We start from the raw sequence: 25,806 nt of genomic DNA, 5'->3' as shown, positions 1-25,806 counted from the left end.
ACAGAGATCCAATTCCTTGTGTGTGTGTGTGTGTGTGTGTGTGTGTGTGTGTGTGTGTGTGTATTTCAGCGGGAGGTATTCCATGTTTTTGTATGGCTTAATAAAAGCTAAGGGCATAGTGTAGAAATATAGCTAAGTGCTGGCTAGTTTTGTTGTTAAGTGTTATCTTGACACAAGCTTGAGTCATCTGGAAAGAGGCAACCTCCAGTGAGGAAATGCCCACACCAGATTGGCCTGTGGGGCATTTTCTTGATTAATGATTGATATGGGTGGGGCCATCCCATGGGTCAGGGGGAGTATTAATTAATGGTAAGATGAGTCTGAGTTGGTAAAGAAAGCAGAATGAACAATACATAGTGAAAAAGACAGTAAGCAACATCCCTCCATTGCCTTTGCTTCAGGTCCTGTCTCCAGATTCCTATCCTGAGTTACTGCTCCAACTTCCCTCAGTGTGAGTGTAACCTGAGAATTGTAAGATAAAATAAATACTTTCCTCCCCAAACTGTTTTTGCTCATGGCGTTTTATCACAGCAACAGAACCCCTAACTAAGGCAGATGGGAAAGTTAAAAGGAAATGCTTCAGTAAAAATGTTTTAACGTTGTGATTTAAAACATAAACAAAGCTTTAGATAAACATTTAGAAATGGGCACACTCACTAGAGTATACAAAAATCATTTCTTGAATGCCAAAGTTAATGTTCTTATTCTTAGGACCTAGAGAGCAAAATTTCAAATCAGCCTCTTGAAGAGCTACCAGGCGCTCTGGTATTTTGAACAGCTGATGAGAAAGAAAAATCAGGTTGCATGTTTAACCTGTAGGTTTTAAAGACAATTCTTTTCAAAGTGAAGGCTTCCAGCCATGAACAAATAATGAAATAGATTAGCCCTCACACATAAAATCATAAAAATTGTTGACCAAATCAATAAAATAATTGACTGCTTCTTTAGAGAAGGTAAAGAAACAGTGAATTCAGTAAAAATCATGGTACAGCCTGAAGAGAGTTGCTAAGCTGCAGTGTAGAGAGGAGGATTCCAGACACGTCCCAGAGACATTAATGGGTTTAGGGAGAGCCACAGAGGTATAGATTGCTAGACCTATTGCCAGAGAGCGGGGAGAGGCACAGTAAGAGAGCCATGACATCCACTTGAACTTGGCTGAATATCGACATATAACACAGTGAGGGGAAACCATCATGGCTGAATCTCACTCTCAACAACTCTGGGTGCTCACGTCCAGTTAACCATAAGTTGTCTCCAGCAGCTGCTGTCATTACAGGGAGCATCATTAGAAATCATCATATAGCTACCACCACAGCAGTAGAGGTTAATGAACCCCTGACTGATGATGGCTGTAGATCTGCTTTAACAAAACAAAACAAAAAAGCAAACAACAACAACAAAACGACAAGCTTCAGAAGAATCAGATGGATTCTAGGAGACCACTGCTTTAAAAGAACAACCAAATGAGGAAGCAAACAATTTGAAATATAAAATGTCTATACGTTAGTAAAAATTCAGGAAAATAAAGCCCATGAGCAAGAGAAAACCCTAGAATGTCAACAGGAAGGGATCCAATAGAGTGTGTAGATAAAGGCCTTTAAAACAAGCTAATATAAGTACATATTGCATTCTATTTGATCTGCAATAAAGCAGCAAAGAGAAATGGGGAAAAGAAAAGGCAAAGAATACAAGAGACTGCCTAAGGTCTAAGTAATGAAAAGACCCCAGGGTATTCTACTGTTAACAGGTAACGCTGCAGGGAACTAGAGAGCAGCACAGAGTCCACTGCGCACAGGACTGTAAAGAGCTCTGCCCTTTTATTCAGTGAACACATTAAACACACACACACACACACACACACACACACACACACACACACACACACTAATTTGGAGGGCTCTGGAGCAACAACTCATCAAAGAAGAAATATGAAAGGTAGCTAATCACATGAGAAGGGCCTGAGCATCATTAGCAATAAGGGAAAAAAAACAAAAACAAAAACAAAAAAAATAACGTAACAAAAATACCATAATGGAATGCATTAAGTGACTTTGGCCATCCTAAATTGATAGAGACACAAAGTGACTGAAATTCTCATTCCCAAGTGAGGTATGAAATGCTTCAAACTCCTTCAGAAAACAACCTGGCAATTTCATCTGAAGTTAAGCACCCACTTACCATGCCATCCAGTAATGCCATGTATTGATCCAATAGAGATTGATGCCTGGTCCCATGTGTACATACCAGCCTGGTAATTTAAAGAATATTCAAAACCTTGAAACTACCCTAGCAGATGAACAAACTGGAATGTTTACCCCAACATACCACACAGTAGAAAAAACTGACTGGTTTGCTCTGAGTTTTCACATTACTAAATCTTTCTGCATTTTAACAAAAGAAAGACTTACCAGGAAGCCTGATTTGTGTCCTGGGCATTGCACTATTAACCATGTGGCCTAATTACTCTCAACTTGGTTTCCTCTCTAGCACTGGAGAAATTGCTCATAAGATTACTTCATACTGAACCCAACTAACAATCTAAGCAGTAGAGGAGAAGCTACCTTTAATGCCCTTTCACGGTAATGAGATTGAAGGAATGCCATCCTGGAACCTTCATCTAGTAGTTGATGGAAACAGAAGCAAACACCCACAGCTAAAAACTAGCCAAACTCCTGGAATCCAGTTACAGAGAGGGAGGAGTGATGAGGAAAGGGGTCAAGACAAGGCTACAGAAACCCACAGAATCAGCTGAACCTGAACAAGGGGGAGCTCATGCACCCCAATCCCCTGAAAGTGGATGCCAGTTAGGAGGACTGGGCAGTCTATGGGACCTCTAGTAATAGATCAGTATTTATCCCTAGTATACGAATGGACTTTAGAGCCCATCCCACATAGAGGGATACTTTCTCAGCCTAGACACATGGGGGAGCGCCTAGGCCCTGCCCAAAAAGATATGACAGACTTTGAAGGTTCCTCATGGAAGGACTCACCCTCCATGGGGAGCAGAAAGGGGATGGGCTGAGGTTTGGTGGGATGACAGGGGAGGATGGGAGGGTGAGGGAACTGGGCTTGACATGTAAAACAACTTTGTTTTAAATTTAAATAAAAAAATGAATAATAATAATAATAATAATAATAATAATAAAAGATTAGTTTGTAAACTCATTCTGTTGTGTTAGACACTCTAGAACACTCTCTTTTCTTTACTCTATAGTTTGGCAAGAATGTACCCAAACTTTGCAGGTAAGCAAACTAATTCTTAGGTAAGTAACTTGCTAAAAGTTGCAATATAGAAAACACAGAATACTCTGTTAGTTTAAAAGGAACATTCCATTGAACCACATTACATCTTGCTGTGGAGTTTACACTAGATGCTCCAGAAAGTTAACAATGTCACAGAGTAAAGAACAGTAATTCAAAACTCTGATTCTGGAGTGATGCTGGACAAAGCTTTAGATACCTCTGCGCTGGCAGGCTGGACTTTGAAAAATCTGCTTTGCCATTTAGCCTCAATTCCTTCATTATGTCCAAACACTCAGTTCTGGAGTCATACCTCATCGCTTTATTACCTAATAGTCTGTGACCTTTGGGGACTTAGGAATCCCTGCTCCCATGCTCATTTCCAACTTAGAACAGAGAGCATGATAGCTTAGGCAGAGTGGATGAGGACACACTGTGCTGTTGTGACTTAAACATGTAGGCTGATAAGCCAGACTTGTAAATGTTCACCATTATCACTGAACTCCAGGTAAGTGAAGAGATGTCTCCAAATCCCATGATTCAGTGCTTCCAATGTTATAAGATATTATGCAACCAATAGAAAACCACCTTCACTCAGAGGGCCTTACATAACTATAACATAATCCTTAAGAGTGACTTAATGGCCAAATGCTATTACTAAAGTTACTTCATATCCAATTGTCCAACTAAACAAAGTCAGATGTGAATTCAAGTTCAAGAACTTGTTAGGTGAGTGAGTGATCTTTGAACATCTCTTCTTTTAACAATGACAGGAAGCTCACTTATTAACTTGAAAACTCATTAACCACTATCTTTCTTAAATCTTGGGCACATCATTCTTCCACCCTCCCAACCCTGTCATGAGCTTCAGAGTCTTCTAGCCTTTTCTGCATTCTGTCTTGACCTATCTTCGTGTGTAAATATCTCTTAGTCACCCTGACTCTTCGATTTTTCTGCCTAGAAAGTTTTCCCTAGCTTCCTCTCCTTCCCTTTCATTTGTTTAACTTCATGTCATCTCTCACTTCCAGGATGTGAGCATTAAAAGTCATTATAGAGCATGTTCTGTCTGTTTCCCACAATGTCAAGGGTGTTATTCAATGGGATTTCTGTACTATTTAGCATTGTACCTGACATAGAGAATTTCAATTGACATTGAATAAATAAACTTATTGAATAAATAAATGAATGTCAGAGGTCTAAGTGATTTCTGGGATTTCAGTTCTCATCACTTAACATTATATTATGAGAGTGAACTGCTTTGTTTCTACTCATCTGGGTGCAGGTATAAATATGTCAAAATTCCAAACCCTCAATTTCATAGCGGTTGTAGTTTCAAAGATGAGGCAATAGTTGAACAAATGCATAAACAGGTGTTTGTATTACAAATGGTGAAAGTGTTTACTTCTGCCAATCTAAATTTAGTGTTGTCCATTACCTGGAAACCTAAAATGAACAGATGTGCCTTCTAGACGCCAAGGGTCAGTCATTTGGATAGCTGAAGCCATCTTGATAGCGAAAACCTGACTCAAACTGTCTCACAGAATAGTAAAAATATAATGTGATATACAGAAAAAAAAAATACCCAGTTTTAGAGCTAAAGAAAGTTCCTAGATCTCAATCTGCTTTGTTGGTATAATGTCATCCAGTGTTTTATTTATAGTATCTTTAAGTATATAGTATCTTTTCCTCAGCTGCTTAGTATTATAAAAGGGGAGAAGATAATACCTACCTTCCTGTGATGTTGGCTGTCTATAAAGTGTCTGCTGTCAAATTATCTTCAATAAACGTTGTTTTCTTCTTCCCTGATTCCCAGGCTCTATGCCTAGCTAAAGGCCACAGGCTTCCAGTCTCCCTGTCTAGATTATTGATGCTGCTATTTGGCCTTCATTATTCCCTGTGTTGGACCTTTGCCCTGTCTGATGGTTAACTTGGCACTGACTAGAGTTACCTGAGAGAAAGGCTCTCAGTTGAGTAGGTGTCTCCATCAAATTGGTGGGAATGTCTGTGTGTGGGAATGTCTGTGGGCCATTGTCTTGGTTAGTGACTGATGTAGGAGGCTCCAGCCCCCTGTGGGATGTTCTACCCCTGTGCAGTTGGGCCTAGGTTATATAAGAAAGCAAACTGAACAATGTTCCTCTTTGGTTCCTGCCTCAAGGATCACTTTTTGAACTCCTGCCCTGGCTTCCCTAGATGAATGCTTAAAAGCTGAAATAAAACCATTTCTCTCACAGCTGATTGGTTGTTTTTTTTTTTTTTTTTTTTTTTTTTTTGGTCAGTGCATTAACACAACCATGATGCCAAGTAGACCATTAGACCATTCACTAATATGATCTGCCCAAATGCTCTCATTAACACTGTGAGCTGTGTTCTCCATCAACTATGTCAGTCATCCAACAATTGCCACCTCAAACCAAGTTCTTAGATGATTTTAAGTACATATAGATGTACTTTCATATAAATGGAGGATATTTAATCAGAAAATGGAAGTCCAAAATCCTCCAATACCTAAAATATTTTGAGCTCTGGAATGAAGAAGAAATAGAAAATTCCACATCTGATCTCATATAATAGGCTGCTGCTGAAAAAGTACATATCCACTAAAAATAGTGTATCTAATTGCCTACAGGTCATGCATACAAAGTATATAAGAAACATGAATGGATTTGACCTTTAGACTACAAGATAGCTCACCATGTATGTGAAAATATTCCACAATCTAGATAATCAAAACTTCAAAATCCTTTTGGTGCTCAGCATTTCATATAAGGGATGCACCTGCACCGTAAACCCCAAGTCAAAACTATATCGATGTTTGTTTTCTAAGTTGTTCTGGTAAACATTCAATCTGGTCTCTAAGAGTTAATGGGCTCAAGCAGCAGTCCTCCAATTGAAGTCTCTAAAATATGTTTGATTAGCAAAGACATCACTGTATGATGGAGTCCTTTCCTTGGGCAATTAGACCTCTTCTGTCATCACGAATAATCTGTCCTGCAATTTTCAAGTGTCTACATTTTACCTGCTGGCTATAGATAGAAGTTTATTAGAAGATAGGGGCAAATGATACCATTTCTGGAAGAGAAAAAAAGAAAAAAAAACCCTAGGTATATGACAAAAACCTGGAGAAGGGTATAAAATCAAACATATGCTTTTATTTTACAATACCTATATGATCATTTATTAGTATTATTAATGCCCACAAAGAGATATTTCATTCTTTTTAGACACTCAGCAAGCAGCAACCAGAAATTTTTGGAATCTCATTCTTTAGGAGCGCTTTCTTCTGTGCTTTTGAAGTTGCCCACAAGAGTTATGTCATTGCTCATAACCAAGGAAACCACAGGAAACTTGGTTGCTAGGAAACTGCTGAATTGTCTCCATGAAGATCACCACAGTAGGCTTGGCTTGAATAGAACAGATGTTAGGAAAATAAAATCATGAAGTTGCAGTTACTTTCTTTAAAAAAAAAAAAAAATTCTTAGGATGCCACTTTAATTGCCAGTTAAATCTCCCTACATAACAAGTACACTTTCCATTTTTAAAGGCCACCAGACAGGTTGTATAGGGGGTCACAACAGGGTGCTAACAGGGGTGGGTGTTGATGGGCTGATGGCCCCAGAGTAGCAGGTGAGCCATCGCCCCAGGGCATACATTCTCCCTTTTCCCAATTAACCTGGCTACCTAGGGGAAAAGACATGGTGACATGTCACCTCATCTGAGGGGCAGAACTCTGAACATTATTAGACTGATGCATTCCAACATTCTCCAGGGTCCTTCATGGACAAAGGAAAGTGTGAAAAGTGAGGTCTCCGCCCACCCCCAAAATCTCAGAATTTGTCTGAACTAGTGTTTCAGAATGACTCCATATATAATACATACACATTACAAATGAAGTTGGTCTCATAGTTTCTGATTCCAGCAAACCCATGGCTTTGTTTCTATGAGAAACTGCACTATAAAACAAGAACAAAGGAATGCCTAAACTTGGTCAGGCCCTTCTATCATTTTATATGTGTTTCTCTCACAATCTCAGAACACTGGGTTACCTGAAGTGCCCCTCAAAGGTCATGATTATTTTCCTATGACCTGCTCTGTATTCCATAGTCTATTGTGGTGCATTTATAAACATATTTAAACCTGTTCAGAACCTAAATATGTTTCCAATATGTACTCTACTGAACAAAAATAGACTTTCAAGCCTGACTAGACATTTGTAAAAAGTGAACTTCCTTTTTCCCTTTTATTGTCCTAATTCCAAAGGCAACCCTTTCTATTCTATATGTGCATTTGCTTCATTAACAATTCCCCCTCTTCTGTCTGTCTGTATATATTTGAGACAGAGTCTCACTATATAGCCATGGATGGCTTGGAATTCTCTACATAAACCAGGGCACTTTCAAACTTGCCTAAATCCTCCTGTCTCTGAGGATTACAAGAGTAACCCTGAGGTTACAAGAGTATGCTATCATACCCAGTCCAGTTCCCTTTTCTATATTAGCTAGTGTCATTGTTCTCAAATAATCATCACTTCCAAATACTAACCAATTTTGTTCCTCAAAATGAATTTATTGGAACCAACTCCTACCATCTCTTCTTCTATTTTCTGAGTTGCATTTTTCATCCCTATCCATAAAGAATTTATTAAAACTTTTTTCTTATGTAAATTTAGATTTTTAGGTTCTATTAGAATGGATGAGGTTTTCCATATATTTTATCCAATGGGCCATGATCTTATGGAGTTAATGGAAAGTTCTGTTTTCTTATTTTTTTAAATATTATTTTGTATGCATGCCTGGTGCCCAGTAAAGTCAGAAGAGGGCATCAGATCCCCTGGTACTGGAATTACTGCTGGTTGCTGGGAACTGAATACAGGTGTCCAAGTGTTTTGGAAGGGCAAGCAGTGCTATTACCTGCTGAGTCATTTCTCCAAACCCCACTTCCAGCATTTGAAATGAGATGATTTAAGCAGACAATCAGAAAATGAGATAGAGGGCAGAAATGGTAGTGATAGATGTAAGGTGTACGGGTTTTTCTGCCTGCCGCCGCCCGGTCTTGTCCCGCCACCACGCCGCCAGGCCCAAATAATGCACAGAGACTCTGTATTTGATATTATCCTGTTGGCCAGTTACTAGTTTCTTATCGGCTAGCTCTGCCTTAATTATTAACCCATTTCTGCTGATCTATGTATTTCTCTTACCGGGGAGCCGGCGGCATACAGCTTTCTCCAGACTCTCCATCTTGACCCTCCTTCCTCCTTCCTATTTCCTCCTTGTCTCCTAGTCCCTCCTATCTTCCTTTCCTATTGGCCAACAGTGCTTTATTATTAACCAGTATGAGAAACATATACAGTATGACATCTCCCATCAGATAGATACTGTGGTATAGGATTACACTGGAAGCAAAAAAGAATGGTTGAGACATGGCGTACCTGAGAATATTCCATGATTGAGAAAAAGCAGCACCAACAATCCAATGGGTTACAAATGATCAAAAAGCCATATGATTATTCTCAAATGCAGTCTTAGCAAGGTGACAGGCTAAGCAATCCTTTTATATAGAAACTCACTAAAAAGTCCTATATTGTCAGTGACAACTTGAGAGTTAGGCTTTTGACAAGGTATTATCTGTGCAGCTGCCCGATAGCGATCTACTGAGAAAGGGAGAACTTACTTGTGAGGTCTGTACACATGGTTGCCCAGTTCTGCCTATGGTACTTGATTGCTTTTCTCTTTTAGTGGCTACTCAAATAAATACTTAGACAATGTGTCCAAGAAGATTAACTACAATACAGATATGAGTGGAATCACCACCATCGGCATCACAAAATCAATACATTAAAAACGAGCAACTCTCTGAAAGCATAGCTGGGGCTGCGATGCAAAGACTGGCTGTGATTCATAAAGCACTTTGGTTACTTTCTCTCTAAGAATGGCCACCAAGTCCTGACAGACATAATAACATTGTGTCCATCCTCAAAAGGAAGAAACTGGGCGTCAAAGAAGCCGTGTAAGTTGCTTCCAGTTAGTTAACTAGTAACAGTCAGGTGATATGTCTTGTGTTTGGTCAGCTCTACACCCATTAGATTCTTTGAGAGCAGAAATCACAGCTTCATTGACTGTCTTAGTTTTCTGTGATTAAACAGCACAACCAAATTAACTTGAGGAGGAAAGGATTTATTTCAACTTCCAGTTGTAGTTCACCATGAAGGAAAGGAAGTCAGGACAGGAAACTGTAGGCAGGAACTAACACAGAAACTATTGAGGAATGATACTGGCTTGCTCCCCAGGCTAATGTTTAGCTGCCCTTTTTATACCTACTGGGACCACCTGGCCAGAGCTAGCATATCCCACATTAGGCTGGATCTTTCACATCAATGATAAATCAAGACTATTCCCCAAGGCTTGCCTTTAGGCCAATTTGTTGAAGGCATTTTCTCAACTGAGGTTTCCTCAAAAACTCTAGCTGTGCCAAGTTGACAAACTAACCAAGACAGTAGCCCAAGACAGCAAATTTCATTTCTCTCACTCTGAGCTCTACTTGCTACCAACACTCAGAAAATCTGGTCAGCCTGAGTTGGTACCTTCAAGGCTGATGTAACTTGTAGACCCTCTGCCTCAAATATGCCATAGCTTCTTTCTCACCACTTCAAGACCTAAAAGCCAGTCACATGGCTAAATTAAGTGATTAGGAGGCAGGGATGTAACTACACTGTCCCAGAAAAGAGAGAATAGAGCCCCAGTGAATATTATGGCCTCAGGTTTTGTTAACTTCACCTAACTGAATGTTCTATGTGACGACACCAAGGAAAGATAATATGGTAAGCTTCTACATCATTTAGGCTGAAAACTATCAGCAATGCTGGTATGTTACAGTAGAGCTGCAATATAAGCAGCAGACATAGAAATACCTAAGGACCATTCAAGAACAATCTCTAAGCCATCTCTGTATCAAATTGGCATGTGAGTGTATATTAATAGCATCACATGCTATGATTCAGACTGGTTAATATTAAGTTCCCATCTCCTGTCTAAACTTTCCTCCAGAGCTAAAGGCCTCCTTATTGACTAAATAGATAATGTCTAACTGGATATATGCTTAGACATCAGAGTCACTTCTTGTCTTTAAAACAGGACCTTCTCCCACATATACTTTATCAGTGTAGACATGCACCAGCAGACCCCTATGTTAGGAACCTCAGATTCACTGGACCCTTCCATGCTATGCTGCCTCAAATGGCCAGTCACTATAGCAGTGCCAGTTCAAATTGTATTTCCTCCCAGGTACACTGGAGACTCCTACCATAAACTCTTAACCCATCACCTGACCACCAATGGGTGGCAACACAGAGCAATTTTTCCAAGATGCCTTGCAAATACTTCATTCCTGCCAAACAATGCCAGTAGGTAAGACTCAAGCCCACCTGTGCAAATGGGAAACTTCTAACAACAGAAGCACTACACTTTCAGTTGTAGCTATTGACCTTCAGCCTACTTTCTGGTCACTGAACTACCAGCCTGTCTCCAACATATTGCTGAAGCTCTACTCTTTCCAAACTTCATAATCCTGTGCTTACAGCTCTCCTTCCTTGGCATGAGAGCCTTTCCCTCAAAATCTGATGGATCCAATTCAACATTATTTTCCTCAGTTACCTTCCTTTGCAACCATCTCTGCATCTCTGTCATTAGCCTTGTCACATGACATCAGCATTTTTTTTTTACAAGCCTATCTTCTTCACCAGACAACATGCTGGGGGTAGAATTAACTGCCCTAGGGCTTAACATAAGCCCCAAAGTTTGGGAAGAATTAGAGATGAGCTGAAGACTATAATGCTAATGGGATGGAAGTGATGGCAGAGTTCATACCCACAAAGTGGGTTAAAGTTTTCAGAGAAAAGAAGTAAAATGTGAAAATGCTACAAGCAACTGTTAATGTGATTAACAGGAAAAAGGCTTCTTGCCCATTCACGGTAGATGCACTAATTAGAATTCTCTACGGCCTAAAGGCATAAGAGAATCCTGAAAGTGTGAAATCACAGGAAGGTAAAGGAAGAGTTTGAAAGGAAACCAGAACAAATTCTCCGACTTGGGCTGTCAGACACGAAATGTAGCTGATACTTTACTGCACCAACCAGCGCTTTTATGAAATGCCCAGGTAGCAAAGATACAAAATATTAACATCACACCCGACTGCGTACTGTTTGAGGAATTTTAAATTAGTACACAGGAAAATGTTTCCCTTGAGAGCTATCCTGGCATTTTATATTCACACTTCAAAACTGGTATATAAGACCAAAGCAACATGCTTTTAATAAAATACCTCACAAAGCATGGGAGGGGTAGTTTTCATTACGTTGGTGATAATTCCACTTTTTACCCTTCAGAGTAGAGAGGCATTAAACCCCACTGAGCTGATAAAATAGGCTGGATGAATCCCTATAGCGAGAAGAGCATTAGCAGCAGGATTGCATAGATTTCCTAATGCAAAAGCCTGGGTAGCATTTCATTATTGAAGCTGCCTGATTGCTTTGGTTCAAGCCTTATCCCCAATTCTTTTCTCTCTCTACTTAAAATCACAACTACAAACAAATGAAGCTATCACACAACAAACAGCAGCTTGGGCTGAACTGGTCTTCCTCATAGAGGCAGCTGCACAAAGTTGCCATCAAAACCCCTGTTTTTCACTCGAACCAAACAAAGCTTGCCTTGATGCCAAAGATCTCACTGAGACCAAGGAAAATGCACACCACCTTTCTATAAGGATGCTGGTTAGTTGTATCCGGAACCAGCAGAACATTCTAGAGTCTGAGTACCCAGCCACTTTCCTCATTATGGCAACCTAATCCGGCTGTCTTCCTCCCCTGCCAAGGTATTATTTCCCTAGCCACATGCAGTGACATTAGATTTCCATTCTCCCAAAATAAAACTTCCCAGATGCCCTCCACAGGAGTAAAAGGCAGGACGTGCTGCTGGCTCATATTAAACCCCCTCTTCATTAAATTTGTACCTGCTTCCATTATTAAGAGGACTTCAAATTTCCCTGTCTGCTTTCTCTCATAAAAATCCTTTTTAAAAATTCAATGGCTTGTTCCAAGACACTTCATCATCCCATTTCATAAAAATTTTAATGGTGTCTAATCCTCCAAGACTCAGGAAAGTTGCTCTGGGTCTGATGCCAGCTCCAGGTCAGCCTAAGAGCAGACACTTCAATATGAAACTTGTGTTTGGCTTCATAATTTGGAGCCCATAATTCAGAGGTTCATCAAATTTAGTCTGCAGAAAAATGGCCCTTGGAGTTTATTAAGCATGTACTTGCCCAGGACCCTGAGATCAGGGACCTATTCAGTAGGTTCTCTGCTAACAGGTAACTTTGGGAGATTCTGTTGTACATACAGAGGACAACTGATAAGCCAATAAAAACAAAGCTCACTGCAGACATACTCCCATCCTATCCTCACTAATCTTCAGATGAGGTGTATCCCAGGACACCTCTAACTCCACTAAGCTGATCCCACACTCACACCACCATTCCCTAACTTATGCAAATGACCCACTCATTTCTTCTGTTTCATGGCTAGTCACAGCCAAAACAAGAGCTAGGAACAGAATCCTAGCCTGATTCGCTGAGGTTCTTTCTAGTTCCCATCAGGAAAAAAAAAATCCTTTTAATTTTAGCACAGACATAGCACAAACTCCTAAATTCCAGAAAGAGTCATAACTAGAATTAGATGGCCACATACCCGAAAAAAGACTATAAAACATCCAAGACCTCCCACATCTGATTCTCTAGATTCAGGCTAGAATCACACTCAGCTTCCTGACTTGAATAATGATTTGGAACAGAACCTTCTATTGAGTGTTAGTCTCTGAACCCTTCTATTTCAGGTTTCCTAGGGTCAAATTCAGCAAGACTGCCCTGGTCCACACATGAAGAATTGTTCTTACTGAATTTCACTTTTCTGAAATGATGTCACTGGCTAGACTGCACATCATTATATGCAGAACACTTCTGACACTTTTCACAGAAACCTCTGTAATGATTTTGTTAAGAATATTGTTCATTCCCTTACCCAAATTCCCCTCAATGAGAATTCACAAGAAGTTTCTGTCTGAACTTGACACTGAAAGTAAATAATCTCCTTCTTCTCCTTCTCCTCCTCCTCCTTCTTCTTCTGCATCATCACCTCATGACACTACATTTTATGATAGGAGGCTTCCATTCCTACTATTTCTAATGCTACTTGACTATTAGGAAACAAAGCTTATCTAAAATTATGCCGTATCTCTTAAGTCACATATAGGCAACCTTATCCCCACATTTATTTTCTATTTTCTTTCATGCCTACATATGTAGACGGAAGTTTCTGTCCTGCCTGGTCCCTCAGCCATTTAGTTCCAAATAAACATACAGAGGCTTATATTAATTACAAATTGTTTGGCCGATGGCTCAAACTACTTATAGGCTATCTGTCTCTTAAATATTAGTCAATTTCTATTCATCTGTATATCTCCACATGGTCTTGGCTTACTGGTGATGCCCAGACCTATTGCTCCCTTGGCAGCTACACACTCTGTGTTCCTCTTCCCAGAATTTTCCTAGTCCAGTAGTCATGCCTATACTTCCTGCCTGGCTACATCCTGCCTGTCCATTGGCCAAAACAGCTTTATTCATCAACCAATAAGAGAAACATATATTGAAAGCATACACAAGGATATTCCCATATATATATATATATATATATATATATATCCTGTTTTATTTCTCATATCTCTTATAAACAATGCAATGTTTTAACTAGGGATTCTTCTTGATTCATCTGTGGATATGTTCATAAATACCTCAAATCTTAAGGATCCCAAATAATCCTATCAGTAACCATCTAGTACATAATCACTTGATGCTTGCTAATGGTGAAATTTATCTGAGGGAATATTAAGTGATACAATGAGATACCTAGGAAATAACTATGAAAATATTGATGTGCATAGAATGCATGTCCATAAAGCAAGTGTGAGGGTGCTATTAGTGACTGGAATATCACATCAAAGGTAAAGGAAACCAATGAAGACAGAGCTCTATGAGGTGGGACGTGATCAGTCAGATTACAGGGTGAATCAATGTGTGTGGCATTGACAGACTGAGAAAGATATTGGCATTCAGATGAACAGCATAGCAAGATGGGTTACCATAAAGGAAGAGGAACTGGAGGGGGATAGGCTGAGCTTAGATATTTAAGTCCTTAATCACTCACAATCTTCCTTCTCATTTGTAAATAGGGATATTTCTAAGAAGAGCATTGATTTAAGCAAGGAGAATTATGTAGAATATTAGTACAATGCCTAGCATATCTTACACATTTATAAATTAGCCATTTCCATGAAAACGGGGATAAAGATCTATGGATTTCCTCTTCCCAGCTGCTGCGACCTCAGATTTCTTAGGCTGGGGACAAATGGTGGGTAGTTTTGTAAGTAAGTATATTCTTTTGGACTAGATAGAGAAGGATTAGAGCTATTTAGAGTTACTAAACAGGACAGTGATTAGACGAAAACAGTGTTTAAAGAAGATGAATGTGCTGTTCAGGAAGAGAGTGAAGGAGAAAATACTATAGGCAAGGACACCATCTAGAACACTATGTGCTTCGTTGTCACTAAGTGACCAAGAACCGGATGAGGGATGTGGCAGAAGATTGCCAAAGGGAGACTCTGAAATACTTTAAAGGCAATAATGTCTTTCTTAGGGAGGAAATTGTGACTGTTATACACGGTGCCAAATGAGTCAAAAGAAAACATAATCATAGTAATTAATCAATAATTGTCCTCTGTTTATCACCCACTAGATTCTGAGATGTATAGAAAGACACTGCTTCTCTTATTCACCAGTGTGTAGCATAGTATTTCAAGCACAGAAAATGCTCCTAATATTTCCCATAAAGTTCATTATTCAATAACAAAAATATTTTGTTCTTAGAAAAAGACATGTAAAGAATACACAATATTGAGTGTTATAACAGTTAATTTATTGCAGATGGTTAGAGTACTTTCCATGAATTACCTTACTTCAATACTAATTTCATGCAATAGACTGTCTTTCATTTTAATCTGGTAAAACAAGTATAGCAAGTTTCTGTTATTCCTTCAAGGCCAAATAACTAGAAAATGACAAATGCAGAATTCAGAACTACACTTTCAGATGTGAAGGTAGGAGAAACAGGGTAGACACCTGGTTGGTGTGGGGAACCTAGCAAACAAAAAGAAATAGTGGGAACCACTTAATTTTTTACAACTTGTTTTCCCCAAACACTAAATCTTCATGGGACTTCCACAGGAAAGTACTGACTTGAGCTATTTAAACTCTCATATCTTATTTCTGTCAGGCTTATGACAGAAGAGAGTAGATGTGGAAAAATAAGCCAAAAAGTCAACAGCAAAGCCAGACACAGAGTAGCCCCATGTGTGTAGCGCTGTAAAGACACAGGAAGGTATTAAATAGCAGGATGTGAGGGGCGGGGATGCTATTATGCTTCCCTGATCTAATTCTCTCTTCGTTTTATTTTCCTACTTGTTGTTTCATTTACGCTTAAATTCTACTCCTCTGATAATTGGCTTTATAAAATGTATTCAGCTATATTAAGAGTATTTTAGCAAAAACCCCCTTCATAGACATTAGGTGTCACTTTGGATAACTTCTGTAATAAGTGCATGTTTTTTTAACAAACAAAATGATTTAAAAAAAAAAAAACATGGCATATTTGTAGCTACACACAATTTTCCTTCCCAGACAGAATGTATCAACTGCAAAGAAAAGAGTGGGATTTTATTTTTATATTTTTAGGTCTCATTATGATATTTTCATACTTATGTGTCTTGAACTTTGCCCATTTAACACACACACACACACACACACACACAAACACACACACACACACTTTCTTGTCCTTCCTTTCTACCTCATTGTGGGATTTAATTTCTCATCTGTTGCGCAGCACAGATTTGTACACCACCAACTGACCAGCAGCCATTCATCTAATTCCCACTCTTCTATCCCTCAGCCTGCATTCACTCAGGTTAGTCATCCCCATTACCTTTCTGAGCAAATTCTGGATAGGTACAGGAACAACCATACACTGAGTTCCACAAGTGGGCTCCAGATCATGTCAGGAGATATCCTCTACACAATTGCTTTGTGCCAGACACTAGAGTAAGCTCTCTACATACCATTATTTTATTTGATGCCTAGAGAAACCCTAGAAATGAATATTTTGTTCAGGATCAAGTTGCAAATGCCAATTCCATGCTAAAGATTTCATGCCAATGGTTTTTATGTATAAAGAGTTTATTATACAGATTTGTTGGAAAAATAAATGACAGTGAAGGAATCTAGGTGTTGAAAAGGAATGAAAAAAAAAAGCTGTCAGTCCTTCAACTGAGGAAGAAGGGAGATATGTGACTCATGAAAGCAGAAAACAACCCCAGAGATGCTCGGAAGCCTCAAGGGCTACGCCCAGCTACAGGAGTCTGAAAGAGCAAAATTAGGATTATCAGCTCCTTTAGACCTGAAACCTGGAAGGTGGTCCTTTTCCCCACCTCCCATCTTTCAGTTTCCCACTGATGCCTCTTATTGTTAGACTAAGCCTGAGAGTCAATTAAAAAGGGAGTGTGGTCCACAAAGCTCCACTCCAAGCAATACCGATGGTGTCAGGAAAGACTTGATGATGAAAGGTAATAGGTGAACAGGATGATCAGGCAGTATATTTTCCTGTTTTTTAAAGGGATGGAGAAGTTAACTTCCCTGTGGTTATACACTCAGCAAAGAGAAAAGGTTCAGACTCTAATCCCACAAGGGCTGCATTCCATGTGGTGCAGCCTTGAGATTTTCAAAAACCTTATTAAGACAATCTTACATTCCCTGATGCTAAGGATGCAAAAGCATCCCTAGGGTGCTTTTGGCATTTTATGACTCTTTGTATGGACTGATTTAGTTCTCACATAAGGTGGGTATGGGTATTGTATTATTAACATTGGTAAAAACACAACACACTGAGCCAAATCACAGGCACAATGGCTCACTAAGCAACCCTGGCTGGCCTGGAACTCATGTAGACCAGACTGGTCTAGAACTCACAGTGATACAGTGATGCACTCACCCCTACCTCCTCAGTGCTGGGATTAAAGTATTAAAGGTCTGCCTCACTGCACCTAGTATGCTTGTCCACTTTTTTTTTTTTTTTTTTTTTTTTTTTTTTTTTGTCTTGTTGCCTATATTTTTGTGTCACATGCAAAATAAATTATCCCACAGTCTGGTGCAATAGAGCCTTTCTCCTAGCAGTGATGCAGTTTTCATTCTTATTTGGAAGTCTACTTGTTTTTAGTTGAGTTTGTATATGGTGTGAGATAAAAGCCGCACTATACTCATTAACTTGTAAACACCCAGTTTTCCAAACCACACTTATTGCATAGAGTGTGCTATATATTTTCTTAGCACTTTTGCCAAAACCTATCAGCTGACCCTAAGTAGGTGGGTTTATTTATGGATTCTCAATCTTTATCCAGTAGCATACATTATGTTATAATCACTGAGCACCTTGTGTGCTTCAGGAGAGTGTGGTATCTCCTGTCCCACGCTTTTGCTCATGGCTCTTTTATTCAAGATCATTAGTGGTTGTTTGTGGCATTAAAGACTATTCTCCATTTCTGTCAGAAAACAACACTGGAATTTTGACATACATTGTGCTAATTCTGTGGAATCCTTTATGTAGCATGGGCATTTTAACAACATTTATTCTTATGAACACTGAACATGGGACAGCTTTTCACTTATTCATGTTTTCATTAATTGGCATTTTGTAGTCATTTTACCTGAGTACTTCCTGTTGTTCTTCAAAACAGGAATGCTTTAGAGGTGTACACACACACACACACACTCTACATTTCTGATCTATGAATATTAATGCAGTATCTTGAAAATTATTGGATGCATTGGTTTAATAAATTTTGGGTGGCATCTTAGAGCTATCTGTGTATAAACAATCATGTCACCTATAGATAAAGACAATTTAACTTCCCCCATTTTTATTTGTTGTCTTTTGCCTTCTGAGGCTTGGATTTCCAGGACTGTGCTAAAAAGAAATGGTGGGGATGGACATTTTTGTCTTATCCTTAATCTAAAAGACAAAGCAAAGCAAAACAAAACAAACAAATAAAAAACCAACATGATGTCATATTTTGCCACTGAAAATGACGTTACCTAGGAGACTGTCATGTGAGCATTTCTTTTTATTGAAGTAAATGCCACTACACCTAGTCCATTGAGGAGTTAAACTTGAAATAAAAGCTGTATTCTGCCAAAGATCTGTTTCTGCATCTATTGAAATGATAATACAATTTCCTTAATCTCTTGGGTTCCAAGTGAATCACATGTATTGATTTGCGTGTGTTGAACCATCCTTACATCCCTAGGACGTATCACTTGATCTAAGCAATGACTCTTCATAGGATTGTGTTTTTTTTTCTGGTCAATCTGTTTTTTGATACATGGTCTCCCTCTTTAGGTCAGGTTCTCCTTGAATTCTGAAAAATCTTGCCTCAGCCTAGGATTATAGGTGAGACTTATTGAGCCTGATGTTGTAGATTTTAAATCTATATTCTTCAAAACAATTAGTTCATAATGTTTTCCTTAAGACATTTCTATCCTTCTGTCTTTGGTTATCAGAGTAATGCTAGCCTCATACAATTGGCTTAGAAGCTACCCTCTAATTCACGATCTTTAGAAGTGTTTGAGAAGGATTTGTACAGCTTTTTCCTAAGTATTTGGCAGAATTCAGCTTTACTCCCGAGAAGCTCTGGGCTTTCCTTACATTTGAGGATTTTTATTACCTATTATGCCTCTTTCCTTGTTATGAATTTGCGCAGATTTTGCATTTCCTCATAATTTAGTGTTGGTGGCTTGTGTGTTTGAGGAGTTTTTCCATTTTGTCTGGTTAGCCAATTTGTTGGTGAATGGCTGTTTCTTATGAGCCTTTGTATCCTAACAGTGTCAATTGCAATGTCTTCCCTTCAACTCCTGGCCTCCTTTATTCACAGAAATTTTCTCTTTTGTCATTAGTCAACTTCATTATTTATTAAAAGAGCTTAGTATTACTGAATTTTCTGCTTTTTCTGATTTACTTCTGCTCCAATCTTCACCCTTTTCTTCTATTAATTTTAAACTTACTTTTTTCTTTTTTCCCTAGTTTCTGATATTATATTGCTAATGTTTCTTTTTTGAAATATAAATTTTTATTATAAACTCCCCTCTTGAGACTGACTTCACAGTATATATAAATTCTTGTTATATTAATATCTTCATTACAAGATATTTTTTCCTTGTGACATAAAATGCATTTATTTTTTATTATTTTTTTATTTTACATGTTGATCCCAGTTTCCCCTCCCTGCCTCCCTCCCTCCCTCCCTTCTTCCCTCTCTCTTACTCTCTCTCTTGCACATGTACCCTGACAACCCTCCCCTCCCATCCCCCCACCCCAATTCCACATGTAGGGCAATGCCATCCAGGTGGGGTCATGTAGATCTGTCAAGTCATTTGAAGTAGGGACTAGGACTTCTCTCCTGTCTCTAGGTTAAGGGAGTATCCCTCCCTCCATGGGAGATGTGTCCGCAAGGTCATTTTGTGCACCAGGAATACATCCTGGTTCTACTGTCTGAGGTCCCTTAGACTGCTCAGTCCTTCTAGCTGAGACCCATGTTCAGGGGGTCTGAGTCAGTCCCATGCTGGATTCCCAGCTATCAGTCTGGGGGTCCATTAGCTCCTCCTTGTTCGGGTCAGCTGTCTCTGTGTTTCTGCAACCTAGTCTTGTCCTCTCCCTCTGCATCTGGATTCTAGTTCGACTCAGTGTTTAGATATGGGTGTTTGCTTCTGTTTCTGACAGGTACTAGATGAGGTCTCCATGATGCTGGATAAGTTAGTTGTTGATCTAACTCTCTGGGAAGGGCATTTATGGTAGCCTTTCCATGGAAGCTCAAATTTGTTATTAGTTGGCCGCAGTCTTGTAGGTCTCTAGACCTTTCTTTAGGTTCGGTTTTCTCTTCAAACCAATAATGGCTCCCTCTTCTATGTTTGCTCTCTCTCTCTCTCTCTCTCTCTCTCTCTCTCTCTCTCTCTCTCTCTGTCTCTCTCGTCTTCTATTCCTACTCTGGCTCAATCTCCCTAGTCGCAAGTGCTTTCCTCTCCTCCCCCTCTCTTCTCCTACTGCTCTCTCCATTCACTGCCCCCCCATTTCCCATGTGCTTTGAGGGACTTGTTCCTTCCCCCTTCTGTGAGAGGCTTTATATGAATTTCTTAGAATACACCTTGTATCCTAGTACCTCTGGTGGTGTGAATTATAGGCTGGTGTTTATATTTCTTACATATTGATTTTTGAGTTGCTTGTTGTTATGCACACATACAGAGATACATACAAACACACACACACACACATATATATATATATATATACATATACATATACATACATATATATATATATATATATATATATATATATATAGTGGAAGGGGGAGGGGAGTCTCACTATGTAGCCCGACTGGCCTCAAACTCACAGAGATAAACATGTCTCTGAGCAATAAAGGCATGTGCCATTCTTTTCTCTTTGGACCTGGTATGATATATCATTTTAAATTTCTCCTACTACTGTCTTTTATTTCATTCCATTGTGATCCCTAAAAGGGACTTGGTATGACTTCAATTCTCCTAAAATTTCCAGTATTTGATTTTGATTTAATGCAGAAACTACCCTGGAGAATGTTTCCTGTGTATTTAAGAAGACTGCCCATTAGGCTGTTGTTAGTGATGGGTTCTACATGGCTGTTAGACCCATTTAGTCTAAAGGGCATTTCACATTCATGCTTCTTTATTGATTTTCTGTCTAGATAATCTTTCCATTGTTGCACACGGGTATCAAGATACTTTCTCTTATAGTCTCACAGTCAGTCTCACCTTCGTTATGTATTTGGGAATTCTGACATTCTGGTGCATATGTACTTACAGTTATAACATCTTTTTTGCCAATTTGTGTATGTGTTTATAATGGGGAGAGAGGGAGATTAACAATGCAAAGAGTCGAATTAAGAGGCATGTACTTCACATGATAGGCTAATCTACTGAGATACACACTTTACTATTATATACTGACTTTCTTTGTAACCCTTTAAAACTTGTCAACTAATGTTTCACCCTACTTAAGTATAGATACCATTTTTCCTTTGTGGTTTCTCTTTTTATAGAGTATATTTTTCAATAACTTCATTTTCAGTATATGGGTTCCTTATTAATACGGTTTCCTGTGAACAGTCAGATAATTGAATATTGGTGTATTTTTCATTAATCCCCTCGATATATTTTTCTTAAGGAATAAATCTACTGACATTTAAGGTGCTGATTAATAAGTAAAGATGTGGCACTTCCTTTTTGCAATTTGTTTCTTGTTTTTTGGGGTTTTGTTTTGTTTCTTGTTTTTGTTTAGTTTTTTACTTTTGTTTCTTTCTTTCATTCTTCTTTGTCAGAAAATACTGCATTTATCCTTTGGATAGACTGCTTTCAGGAAATTAGGGATTCTCTCTCATCATTTTGAAAATACATTGCATTCTATTTCTGTTGCTTTTATTGAGAATCTCACAGTTACTTCAAGCTGCTCTTTGGAAGATCCTGTCTTTTTTTTCCCCAAACATTTCAGTAGTTTTAATGGTTCTGTAGGCTGTTAGAGCTTTACTATCCTACAGCTACTTCTTACATGGTTCTGGACCTGGGGGCTAGCTTGAGTTGGTCACCCTGCCAACTCCCCCTTATCGAAACCAACAGGGGAAGCTCTCAAGCATTTCACCCACTGCACCCTACAGCAAGGAGTGAGGCCAGTTCTCCTGTTCTCATGCCCCTGGGGCTGGCTCACCCGCATCCATACCACTAAGGCCAACTCTACTGTTTTGCCCAGGAGAGGTACAGGGCCTGCTCTCCCCAGTCATGCAGTTGGTGTGGTATAGGGCCAGCTCTCTTTCCAAATTTGAGAGTAAGTAAAAAGCATTTTAGCTTTCTATTAAAAAATAATACATAATTTTGGTAACTATGTTTGAAAGACATGTCAAAGTACATGGTTGATGTTAGCCCCTGTCATTTGTTGAAAGAATGAAGTACAGAAATATATGTATGATTTAAATAAAAAGAACAAAGGAAGATGCCTCACAGGTCTGCCTGTAGCCTGACTCAGTTGAATGTCCCTCCCCAAATGACTCTGTTTTATGTCAAGGTGACATAAAACCAGCCAGAACAGACTTGCAATGACAATGAATGAGGAAGCCCACAAAGAAGGAAAGGAAATTTCAGAAGTTCTACCCTAAGTACCACCTGTAACACAAGGTCCTTCCTACATTGACAATTTGAAATACTGGCTAAGAAAGCCATAATTCTCAAACCACTGTTTTCAGTATTATGTTAGCTTTTCTCTCATTCTTAGTGTGACTTAAGGCTATCTCAGCAATAGTGTCTGAATATTTGCCAATTTTGAGCAATGGTTATATGTTTGAGTCACACTCAACTTTATTAAGCTTTCTCTTTGCCTCTGAATCTGACATTTACATTGTGAACCAGGACCTAGGTTCTGACACCAGTTGGTTTTGTCAAAGCAATGATTTAAGTTTATCTTACTTGTTGAATTTTCCAAGTATGTTATTTGGTCTATTGTTAGCATCATGATGATTTAGGGACTTGCTTAGTAATGCTTGGACAGTTTTCCTGTTGAATTGTCACCACATTCTCAGAAAACGGAAACACCATGACAAGGGAGGATAGAAATGTCATGGACTCATCAAAGAGCTTTCATTATTCTCATAAATGTACCAGTGAAACACTATCATTGTCATTCTCCACAAATAACAAAACACCTAATGAAAGTGTCACTCACCACAATTTCAAGTTGTACTATAGATCTATAGTAATATCAACAGCATGGTATTAGAACATAAACAGACACATTGATCAAAGAAATCAAAGACCCAAACATAAGTCCACATACCTATGGACATTTAGTTATTTACAAAGAAGCCATAAATGCACACTGAAAAAAATATACAGCATCTTCTACAATGGTGTTAGTCAAACTGGGTGTCTGAATGTAGAACAATGCAAACAGAACTATATTTATCACTCTGCACAAAACTAAGACCTCACCATAAAACCAGATACACTGAATCTGGTAGAAGAGAAAGTGGAAAATAGTCTTGAACTTATTGATACAGGAAAACAACAAGACACTGATAGCATAGGCACTCAGAACAACAATTAACAAAAGGAACTTTATGAAACTTAAAAGCTTCTTATGGCAAAGGATAATATCATTTTGACAAAGAAGCAGGCTACAGAATGGGGAAAGATCCTTACCAGTTATGTATCAGTAGAGGGTTAATACCTAAAATTTAGAAAGAACTAGATGTCAAGAAAACAAATAAAATAATTTAAAAATGGGGAACATAACTAAACAGAGAGTTCTCAGAAGATGAAGCACAAATGGCTGAGAGACACTTAAAGAAATGCTCACCATTCTTAGTCATCAGGGAAATGCGAATCAAAACTACTCTGAAATTTCATCTATACCAATCAGAATGGAAAAGATCAATAAAACAAATGACATTCTGAGGATGTGGGGTGAGGGGAATGATCATCTATTGCTAGTTGGAGTGCAAATTTGTACAACCACTATGGAATCCAGTGTGGCAGTTCCTCAGGAAGCTGGGACTATATCTATATGAAGACCAAGCTATATACTATTCTTGGGCTACTACAGAGACACTTGCTTGGTCTTGTTCATTTCTGTTAGATTCATAATGGTTAGAAATTGTAAATAGCCTAGATGTCCATCAACAGAAGGATGGATAATAAAAATGTGATATATTTACACAATAAAGTACTATTCAGCTGTTACAAACACAAAATTAATTATGAAATTCACAGGTAAATTGAGAGAGCTAGAAAAAACAGCATAAAAACAAAACAAAAAAAACCAAAACCAAACAAACAAACAAACAAACAAAAAAAAAAAAAAAAACCCTCTTGCTTCCGGTGACCCATCCAGAGTGTCCTGAACACTGAGAACTGAGAACTGAGGACTGTGTGCCTGGGAGCCCACCCTAGAGGACTGGAGCACCAGGAGTCTGCCAGTGTCCTGGTCCCACCTCCAACCACGGGAGGGGCTAAGCGTGAGCCTATTTCCGGCCTGTCTTCTGGTGCCCTGCTTGCAGTGTCCTGAAGACTGAGGACTGCATGCAGGAGAGCCCATCCTAGGACCGGTCCATCCAGAGTCTGCCAGCATCCTGAGCCAACCTCTACCCATGGGAGGAGTCCCAATACCACCCACTGGAGTAGGTGAGCCATTGGAGTATTGGACCTGTTTTCACCACCAGAAGAGAACCTTGATCCTTTACCTACTGGAAGAGGGAATTAACTGACCTGAACAAGGGGGAGCTCATGCATCTGAACATGATAGCTGGGAAACCAGCATAAGACAGACCCAGATGTAGGTGTTAGTTAGGAGGACTAGGCAGTCTATGGGGCCTTTGGTGATGGATCAGTATTTATCACTAGCATACAAATGGACTTTGGGAGCCCATTACACATAGAGGGATACTTTCTTAGCCTAAACACATAAGAGAGGGTGTAGGCCCTGCTCCAAATGATATGCCAGACTTTAAAGACTCCCCATGGAAGGTCCCACCCTCCCTGGGAAGCAGAAAGGGGATGGGCTGGGGTTTGGTGGGGGTGATAGGGGAGTTTGGGAGAGTGAGGGAAGGGGGGCTGACATGTAAAACAACCTTGTTTCAAATTTAAAAAAAAAAAACCCTCTTAAGTGAGGTAATTCAGACCCCAAAAGATAACTCTGACATGTATTCTTTTATATATGGATGTTAGCTTTTAAACCTTCAATACACAAGGTACAATCTTTATTATCACAGATGTTAGGTATAGAATAAAGGACTAGTGAAAAGGGAAGAATCCCCAAAGGAAGGGGAAATAGAATATATAGTTATAGAGAGACCAGGGGAAGACTGCAGGATTAAATGGATAAAGAGAGGGAAGAGTAAGTAGGAAGGGGATATGAGAAGGGACAACTAACACTGAGGGCCATTTAACGGGTCATACAGGAACCTATAAGTGTCAAAGTTTCTTAAAATGCACATGTATATTAAAGAAATCTAAATAGAATCACCAAATAACAGGGGAGAGAATGCCACCAATTAAATACCTTTTGCTACCAAGTGAAACCATCAGTTCCAGAAATGGGTTACATCTAATTGGTTGCTCTCCACATACTGATAGTAATACCTTATGACTGAAGACAACACTTATGTATCTCATTGAATATGGAGATGTCTAGCTGGTGCTTTACTAGAGCCTTCACCCCTATTGATGAGTGTTCATGATAATAAAAGGTAGTCTTCATGGTACCCAAGAAGTAAGGTTACCACCAACCAGCTACATAGCCTGTGATCTAAAACAGTGACCTACCTGCCTCATATGCAGGTGTAATAG

General features: G+C 39.1%; 1 protein-coding gene across 1 annotated transcript in view; it reads right to left on the bottom strand.

The window, feature by feature from the left end:
- The window catches only part of Pde4b (phosphodiesterase 4B), a 421,075-nt gene that overhangs the window by 237,543 nt on the left and 157,726 nt on the right, over window positions 1–25,806 (bottom strand). The gene's annotated exons all lie outside the window — the stretch shown is intronic.

Source organism: Phodopus roborovskii, unplaced genomic scaffold (genome assembly GCF_943737965.1).
Source record: "Phodopus roborovskii unplaced genomic scaffold, PHOROB, whole genome shotgun sequence".
Lineage (NCBI taxonomy): Eukaryota > Metazoa > Chordata > Mammalia > Rodentia > Cricetidae > Phodopus > Phodopus roborovskii.
This window is presented reverse-complemented; position numbering and strand designations above follow the sequence as displayed.